This window comes from Montipora capricornis, chromosome 14 (assembly GCF_036669925.1).
Source record: "Montipora capricornis isolate CH-2021 chromosome 14, ASM3666992v2, whole genome shotgun sequence".
NCBI classification, from domain to species: Eukaryota; Metazoa; Cnidaria; class Anthozoa; order Scleractinia; family Acroporidae; genus Montipora; species Montipora capricornis.
In genome coordinates, this window is record NC_090896.1 from 43,089,200 (window position 1) to 43,099,199 (window position 10,000).

Below are 10,000 nucleotides of genomic sequence, written 5' to 3' on the forward strand. Positions count from 1 at the left end.
TCATCATCACCAAGCGCTGCTACCTGTGTGCCGGAGCCAGAAATAGATACACCTTGTAAGGTACCTATACAGACACCGAAACTAGTTGCAGTACAACCCTCTGTGCTTAAGGACAAGACCCCGAATTGTGCCCCAGCACAGCCGTCAACTCCAAAGATCCAGACTCAGACACCCGTTGCAGCTAGGAAGTCAGCTTGTACGCTTGAGCCGCCCAACCCAGTTCCAACACTTGAGTTGGATTCTTCGTCTCGAGCACAAAGTCCAAATATGTCAATTTCAAGAGATTTGCCAAATAGGGCTGAGCGCAGATATTCCGTCAGGCAGAGGAAAGCACCTGTGAAGCTAAGTCTGTGACATTGATAGTAGTAAGGAACATTTTTAGGGTTGAACACTGCCAGAGCTCTGGAGACATTTAGGTTACCCTTTTTGTTGATGTTTACAAGTTTTTAATGACTTACTAGTTTTTTTCTTTTTAGATTTTGTGAACTCGACCAAACAAACAGTTTTCTCAGTAGTTTAGTACTTTCACATATTAGAAGGGGAGGAAGTGTTATGTATTCATTATTTATCAATCTCGTTCCCAGAGTCTTCGTTCCCCTTGACCAGCGGGTCGGGTTACGAGAGACTCTGGGATAATCCGTTTGGATAAAGTTTTTGATTGGTTGAAAGTCTGAGCATGAGCAATCAATTTCGGTCTCCAGGCGAGTGCCGCGAGAGGTTTCACGGAGCGCTGTATGATTGTTATTGATTGTTTGGATTGGTTCGTTGATTAGTATGGAGCCAAAGCTAAGAGTGAGAACCTATTAAATCTAATGGAATGGAATCGTCTCTCACTGAGTAATTATGTCTTTAAAATGTAGTCATACCGAGTCTTCAAATTGCTGCATATTATTATATGAATCCATAAGATCTTCTCGTATAGTTAACTTTAATACGTACATGTGAGTTCCTGGAAAGGTGCGAGAACCTTTAGCAGATGAGTTTTGGGTAGAGAAAGAGGTTTACTGATGCAAAGAGAACTCGTTTGGCTTGTGACAGTGCTGTTGAACGCTTTGAAAATATCGTAGAAGGCCCGTCTCTCTGGCATGCAAAGCAATCCTTTCGGTAGGTTGAAAATTTTTTACTCGCATTTCATTTGGGTTCATTACACTGTACTGTTCTCAACCTCCATTGGAAGAAGAGGCCAGATCAGATATAGAGAATCAAATCAATGAAATGAGATGTACAACTCACATCCAATGGAACTTGCCTTACATTTTAGGTACATGTACTTAGAAAAAATGGAAACTTCAGTTGTAGATTTTGTTATGCAAATACTTAGCTTATTAAACGTTTATGATAAAATTTAAAAAAACGTCTAATATAAAGCTTGACCATCCTCTAGAGCCTATTACTTCTAGCACTTAAAGGTCAGTTACAAAAATGACACCATTCTCTTGAGTAATTTAGTACTTCTTTCTGAAGTACATGTGCCCTAACATACCACTACATAAGGAGTTTTCTTGTCCGTAATTGCTCAGCCCACAGTATTAATTACAGTGGCGATTATTATTTGCTTATTGAAGCCACATTGGTCAAGTGTTTGAGACTTCAAAGGTTGGTTGACTTATGAGTTTTGGCCTCAGTTGTTTGAAGGGTGGATAGTGCTATCTACTGGATAAATCACTACCTACTGGATAATGTCATAATAATAATAATAATAATAATAATAATAATAATAAATAAACTTGAACTTCAAACTTTGTTTTGTTGATAACTCAATTAGCTTTGGTAGTATTTATCTGCTGGATAGTGATTTATCTGGCCCCAGTTGTTCAAAAGGTGGATAACACTATCTACGGGACAAATCACTATACACTGGAAAGTGCAGTTGGTTCCGCTGTTACTTATCCACTGGATAGTGATTTATCCAGCTAATAGCAATATCCATCATTTGAACAACTGGCCTGGTGGGTAGCACTATCACTTTTTGAACAACTGAGCCCAGGTCTTTATCCAACCTCTCTTCTCTGCCTTCTTTTGTTGTTGAGGACAAAGGAGGCAGAGAAAAGAGACCCTGGAAACGAGGTTGGTCTTGATCATCTCTCTGTTTTCTCTAACTTTAATCCATGTTGCCTCTCTATATGTACCCGCATACAACTTAATGCTGACAAATGTTTGATAGACTTTGTAACAAATTCTGTGATTGGTTAGCATCCCATTTAATGGAAGGGACAAAGTTTTTGACTGCTCAACCAACTGACACCTCAAACGCCCTAGAATGACCCCAGTTGAGGACTAGAATCTCCCTGGCATTAAACAGAGTAAAATCTGTCAAGTCTTACTCCCAGGGGTCAATGGGTTAAAGGGGATCAGTGATACCCCTTGTTAATCTACAGAAAACAGAGCTAAGTGCTGCCACCGATGAACTACCTGACTCATTTACGTTTCGTTATCTAGACACAGACTTTATGCTTTTACAGTGTGTTTGGGAGCAACTTTACAGCAGCCTATATTTGTGATAAATTGTATCTATTTTGTGACACAAAAGGAGAGGGTAGCATTGCAAACTGTGCAGTATTTCTAGTGACTTGAGAACGTATTCCACACATCCCCTCAATTTAAATTTTGTCAGTTGACGGTTAAGTTGTCAGTAAATTATACTGTCTATTTTGAAGTCAGACTGACTTCTTCATGTTGGTATGTACAGTTGTCAACAGTTTCTAATGTAATTTATTTTTTATGCCAACAAAAGAAATGTTTAGGTTCAAGGTTTGTAGACAAGTATCCGTTCCTGTTTGGAGTGTTAAAATCAACATCCTTAGGCTTTTTTGTATTGCTAGTCAGAGAGTTAAAGAGAAAAGTACCGTTTCAAAACTTGTATGGTGCTGGCCACCCTACAGAAAGCCTTTGGCAGTGAGGAAGGGATTACATTATTGGCAAGGTGGTGGGGGGTAAGGGGGTAAGATGGGAAATGAACATTCTCAGGATAATATGCAATGTATATATAATATTGTTACATCCAGTCTGTCAAGTTTTATGGTTCAAAATAAGTACTGACCTCTGCTCATCTGGAAAAATGGAATATAAAGTGCATCAAGGATGACTAGTCTTAACCTCATGAAGAACTTTTGGCTTTTGCAGTTTTTATTTTGCTTGATACATAATTTCATCGACCTTTCGGTGTGCATTTCTCTGCTCTCCCAAAGGAATTTGACGTTACTTAAACAATTATGTGAATTAAACAGTTTTAAGTGGGGATGTTCATATGCTGTGCCCAGAGACCGACGATTATGAACAACAGCTTTTCATTATTGTTGACAATGAGGTTCTTCTGGAAGTAAGTTCATACAAACAGAGTCTTTGTGCTCTGTTTGGGGTACATTACATGGTTAACCTAGAGTACCCAAGAAAGCCAACATGTCTGCACTGAGTTTCTTGAGAGTATGTATTTAGCATTCTTCAAAAAAAAAATGCCCTACAGGTATAGAAAAGGTGTCTCTACTCTTTTAGCTTAAAGAACCTACATGCAGGGGTTTTATTAGAAGCTGGGACCTGGGTACTAGCACCCGTCTACACTGAGTACAGTACCCGCCATTGCTCAAAGGAGGTTTCAAGATCAAAAGCCAGACTATATATAGGGGTACCCGCTCACTCTGTCACAAGGTCCCTGCTACTTTAAAACTTAATGGAAACCCTGACGCGTAAACACACCTAAGTCCATTTCTTGATTTGACGCACAACAGGCGAGAAATAGTACAGAACATAACCATGTCAGGCAAACCATGTCAAACCATGATATGTTATGTAGTAATTTGTACTGTTACTAATATGGTCAATATTAAATTGTCAAACTGGAAAGTTTTCACAGGGCTGCCATAAAGGACATTCACATGTACCAGCTGTTAACCCTGAGCTCACATTGTGAAGGAAATGAAAACTAGAATCAGCTTTTGATATATTGCAGGTGAAAAGTTAATGACAGCCCGGTTTAATGCCAGTTTTTTGGGTGTGTGCTTTGAATTAGTTCCAGATTGGCTAATTTTTTTTGTTTGGATAGAGGTGATATAAGGAAAATAGATAGTGATAGATTTTAATTACAAAAATTGTTTTTGTGTAACACTTTTCATTTATTTAATTTCACTCACTTTAAGATCTACACCCCCGGGGGGAGGGGGGGGACTCCCATATGAAACAGACGGGGATGCTCGTCGGACATTTTGAATTTAACCCCTAAAGGAGACCAATCTAGGCGTGGCTTAAGCAAATTTTGACCCCTAAAAGAGACTGTTTAAAAACACAAAAATACGACACGCGATGAGTTTTAATGATAAAAAGGCATAATCATCGAATGCTTTTATCTAAAAAGAAAATTTAAAAGGAAATTTGACTTATGTTTCTCTTCGCGTAATTCTGTGTTACTTCGCAGAACCCTAAACGAGACCTTGGTGGCATAAAATATTGGCGCTTTGCCCGGAACACCCTAAGCGAGACCAAAATCCAAAATTTACACCCCTAAGCGAGACGACGAGCATCCCCGTCTATTTCATATGGGAGTCCCCCCCCCCGGGTCTACACCATCCCTCAAGAGAACATGATTTCTTTTGCATGTTAGTTTGTGCTTGCAAGCTGTTTTCATTTCTAGGGATTTATCTCAATCGCTAAGTAGTTTGGCTGATTTTTTTATGCCGCATAGATTTTTTGAAATCATCAGTGTTTTTAGGCGTTTAAGTTTCAGAAATTTGTATTTGTTCTGCAACGTTAATTATTTAAGTGAAATTTAACAGAGTTGTTTTTGTGATTATGGCTTGTATGTATTACCTTGTGTATGTATGAACACTGCATATATATTTTTTCCTAAATTTGGAAAGCACATTATATGTTCATGGAAGAATAATATTCTAAAAATCCACATGTTTATCCAATTAGAAGTATAGATCTCTATTCAAGAATTCTCATTATTTGGTGGAGAACAGTCATTTTCTGTTTTTACAAAATAATGAAAAGCAGCAAAATGATACTTCCCTCAAGACCTCTACTTCTTTATAACAGCAAGGAAACTCTTACCCAAAGAACTCATCTTCTTTTGAAAAGAATCCTAAACCTTCTCTGGTGACGAAGAATCTAACTTGAAAGATCCTTCAACGAAGACATAGTTTTATGATTAAAAGAATGAGTCTGGTGTTTCGCTCTCTCTCATCTTCCATGATACAAAAAAAAAACAAAACAAAACAAAGACAGTCTTTTAACATTTGAAACTAATCCCGGATCAGTGCATTCAGCAGCGACACAATCTGCTTTACATTTCCACGTTACACAAATTCTAATCGAAAATCCCAGGCAACACTTGAGAAACACAGCCCGTTGGTAACATATTCAGCCCAGATTTTTATCCAGGGATATCGCTCCAACACGTCATGTTGTTCCTTTTTCACTTCTAGGTTGATATATCCTAATTTTGCTAAAGAAAATTGCATGCCATCGGGAATCAAATCCTCCACTCTCTCCGCCATTTTGGCGTTACGCCTACGCCTGCGCAATGGTGTTCATGACAAGAATCTTGTCATTCGAGACGGATTATCCCAGAGTCTCTCGTAACCCGACCCCCTGGTCAAGGGGAACGAAGACTCTGGGAACGAGATTGGTTATTTATCTGTTAGCAGTTGTTGTTTACGCGTGCGCATTAAAGCAGGTTTGCTTGGGAGTAGACCGCCATGTTGGAAACGTGTATGTTTTGGTTGTGTGTCTCATCTAGTTCAATCTGACTCTGTTTGGAACCATCGACTGGTTTCTCCATATTTAACAGAAATCTCTTTCAATAGCACTTAAAAATAATACAGATAATAAGAGTTGTGCCATGCTTTTAGCATGGTCTCCATAAGCTAAAATTCTCAGCCCAAAATAAGGAAACCCAAGCTGAAAACAAAGCAGTAATTAGCAGCTCTCGTAACCTGCTGTTGTTTGGTATTGTAATCAGCTTCCATTGTTTAAAGCCCCATTTACATGTACACGAGCAACTGATTTGAGCCAAGGAATTGTAAAAATTGACAGCACTGAGTACGTATTTTTCTTATTCGTGTAGGCAGCCACGGGATCGACCAGGTGCTTTCCTCAAACACAAGGTAAGAATCAAGAAAAATTCGCACTTACTTTAATTTAATTTATTTCGTTAGAAAGACGTTTTATTATTGACTCTCGACAACTCCTGCGAAGTCTCTGTTTTTGTGTTAACATAGAAACCATTTTTTGTAGCCAGAAAGCAGATAACAAACATGCACTAAAAAATTCCCCTCAGTGCCTGCTGAGATATTTTGAAGTGCTTAAGAAATGCAGGAACAAATTTGACTTTAAAGCCAAATCTCTACGTGCAATGAGACTCTATTCGTGCGAAAGTATTTTTATAGTTTTCGCACCTTGTTATGTCAATTTTCGCACCATATCGCTTTAAATGCTGTAATTTGCATGATCAAACATTTTCCCTTGATAATGGAGTCATGACTACTCCGAAAAGTCGGATTTTATCGTTAGTGCTTAAGAAATGCAGGAACAAATTTGACTTTAAAGCCAAATCTCTACGTGCAATCAGACTCTATTCGTGCGAAAGTATTTTTATAATCTTCGCACCTTGTTATGTCAATTTTCGCGCCATATCGCTTTAATTGCTGTAATTTGTATGATCAAACATTTTCCCTTGATAATGGAGTCATGACTACTCCGAAAGGTCGGATTTTATCGTTCGTTTTTACTATTTTATGTTTTAAGAAATCTCTTTCAATAGCACTTAAAAATAATAAAGATAATAAGAGTTGTGCCATGCTTTTAGCATGGTTTCCATAAGCTAAAATTCTCAGCCCAAAATAAGGAAACCCAAGCTGAAAACAAAGCAGTAATTAGCATCTCTCGTAAGCTGCTATTGTTTGGTATTGTAATCAGCTTCCCTTGTTTAAATCCCCATTTACATGTACACGAGCAACTGAATTGAGCTAAGGAATTGTAAAAATTGACAGCAGTACGTATTTTTCTTTTTCGTGTAGGCAGCCACTGGATCGACCAGGTGCTTTCCTCAAACACAAGGTAAGAATCAAGAAAAATTCGCACTTACTTTAATTTAATTTATTTCGTTAGAAAGACGATTTATTACTGACTCTCGACAACTCCTGCGAAGTCTCTGTTTTTGTGTTAACATAGAAACCAGTCTTTGTAGCCAGAAAGCAGATAACAAACATGCACTAAAAAATTACAAGAACTTGCATGGGGCAATCCCTCAGGGCCTGCTGAGACATTTTGAAGTGCTTAAGAAATGCAGGAACAAATTTGACTTTAAAGCCAAATCTCTACGTGCAATCAGACTCTTTTCGCGCGAAAGTATTTTTATAATTTTCGCACCTTGTTATGTCAATTTTCGCGCCATATCGCTTTAAATGCTGTAATTTGCATGATCAAACATTTTCCCTTGATAATGGAGTCATGACTACTCCGAAAGGTCGGATTTTATCGTTCGTTTTTACTATTTTATGTTTAAGAAATCTCTTTCAATACCACTTAAAAATAATACAAATAATAAGAGTTGTGCCATGCTTTTAGCATGGTTTCCATAAGCTAAAATTCTCAGCCCAAAATAAGGAAACCCAAGCTGAAAACAAAGCAGTAATTAGCAGCTCTCGTAACCTGCTGTTGTTTGGTATTGTAATCAGCTGGCATTGTTTAAAGCCCCATTACACGAGCAATTTTTCCTTGACAAGTTTGCCTTGACAAGGAAAAATTGCTCGTTCAGACACTTTGGTTGTTCAGACACGTTTGAAAGTATGCAATAGAGATCCTTTTGTAAGAACCTGTTGGCAGATATTTGGCATAATTATACAAAACCCTGTTTAGTGAATTAAAATCAAGCAGGTTCTATATGTAAGTAACACTTAAATTGCAATAAGCACTTTAACCAAGGAATTTGACTTTGAGATCGCAAATTTTTATTTTTCTGGCAATAAATACCTATATCTCCTACATAGAAATTAGGACCTTGTCAAGAACCCACTTTAAGCCTGAATTTCCAAGCACCGTATCCCTATTTTGACAGACAAAAAAATATATATATATGTTCGTCTATGCAGGCTTTTACCATTGTTTTTTTTTTCTCTGACTAAGAAAACTTTGTTGGTTCTGGTTAGACTGTGGTTTTAATTGTGAGAATGCTTCTGATGATCAGCTGTTTTGTATTGGGTTGGGTGTTTAATTAAGACATACTATTGTTCTTACAATGTATGATTGTGTCAGCAATAACTGCTGTCATCAACACATACATTGACAAAACAATTATTGTTACACTAATTCACACTAATTCTTTTTTACTTGGCAGACTGTTTACTTTTCCTTTTCAACAATCACAAATTATCTTTAGTCATACTTTGTCTCTGTACAAAGCCAAACTGAGTTAGGCTTGTGAAGATGGGCATTCTGTGTTTGTTCATTCTTACGACTCTCTCTCTTCCATCAGGTTGAGTTAGGCTTGTGACGATGGCCATCCGCAAAAAAGTCTCATCGAGAAAAAACTAGAAGCTTTAGTAAAACCATTGATATATACTAGAAACAGCAATGGTCCAAGGCTGAATTGAACCTTGTGGTATACCAGAGGAGATTGAAATGGTATCAGAAATGACAACATTTACAAACACTCTTTCTTTTGCTCAGATACGATTTAAACCAATTAATATCAGGATTTGGAACACTGTAAAAAGATAATTTGGACAACAGTATGGAATGATTAACGGTATCAAAAGCTTAAGTCATGTCGAAAAATATTGATACAGCATACTCGCCTCGATCAAGAGTTGTAGAAATTTCTTCCATGAGATCAACTAGACAGTCCACAGTTGTATGACCTTGTTTGAATCCATATTGATTAGAAATAATAATATCTTCAGTGAAAAAATATGGACTTGATTGATTACATATACATTTTTCAAAAATTTTCCTTAATGCAGGAAGGATAGATATAGGTCTGTGTAATTATCACACATGAAACGAGAGCCTTGTTTGAATATATATAGGGACCACTTTCGCATTTTTTAAATTATCGGTCTGGAAAAATACCATGACCATGTTTGATGGACAAGTTAATGATGTGAGCAACAGGACGATAAATTTGAAAGGGAGCTACAGATAATAACAAAGGGTGAACCTTGTCCGCACCAGTGGACTTCCATCAATATCCTCAACAAGAAGAAAAACCTCAATCTCATTAACTGGTCGGAGGTAAAATTTAGGCCTTTTTTTGCCTTAAATAAGAAGAAAAGCGACGACTGGGTTTAGGCAGTTTAGAAGCAAGGTAAACAGGTACATTGCTGAAGAAATTATTAAGAACATTACCGTGAATCGAGGATGGTTGAGGGTATAGTTTGTCACGAAATTGCAGTTTTTCTATATATGAGGATGGGCGCTTTTTGTTGATTAAAAAAATTATGTTATCCCACATTTTTTTAGCATTAGCTATAATAGTAGAGTCAGCAACAACTTGACTTTAATACGAAGGGCGATATAATTTGTTTATAAAGGCAATTTTATTACGATTACCGTATGTTTTTATATTTATTCAGAAATATTACGTTGCGAGTAATCAGCCATTTTTTTTGTAAAGTTTATCCCGCACTTTTATAGATTTTTTAAAGGCCTAAGTTTATCCAGGGTTTAGAAGTTGAGTTTCTTATTTTTAGCGGGGCTTCGCACATGCCAAAGGTGCGCGCGCGCGGAGCGCCATTGTTAAGAAAATAAGGTAACCCATCGCTGCGAGAAATCTTTGTTTTATAGCAAAACGTCATCGGCCGTCCGTAGGTACTTCCACCCCTCCATGTATGCCAATGTGCCCAGTATCATAATAGTTTACAGCATACATCTTTGATATTGACTATCTGCACAAATTCCATAATAAACCTCTTTTACCCCACAAAAATGTGCATAGGCATGGTTTTCGACTTCTGACGCAGGCTTAAGGGCCCACTGACGTATTTTTTGGGGTGCGTTGCTAAGG

General features: G+C 37.5%; 1 protein-coding gene and 1 long non-coding RNA gene across 2 annotated transcripts in view; one reads left to right on the forward strand and one right to left on the reverse strand.

The window, feature by feature from the left end:
* Positions 1-10,000, reverse strand: part of LOC138032905 (uncharacterized) — a 26,101-nt gene that overhangs the window by 14,067 nt on the left and 2,034 nt on the right. The gene's annotated exons all lie outside the window — the stretch shown is intronic.
* The window catches only part of LOC138032903 (uromodulin-like), a 36,871-nt gene continuing 32,770 nt past the window's right edge, over positions 5,900-10,000 (forward strand). Inside the window, exons 1-3 of the mRNA XM_068880615.1 lie at positions 5,900-5,943; positions 6,062-6,101; positions 7,014-7,053. The gene's annotated coding sequence lies outside the window, so the exon portion shown is untranslated. The remainder of the gene's footprint in view (positions 5,944-6,061; positions 6,102-7,013; positions 7,054-10,000) is intronic.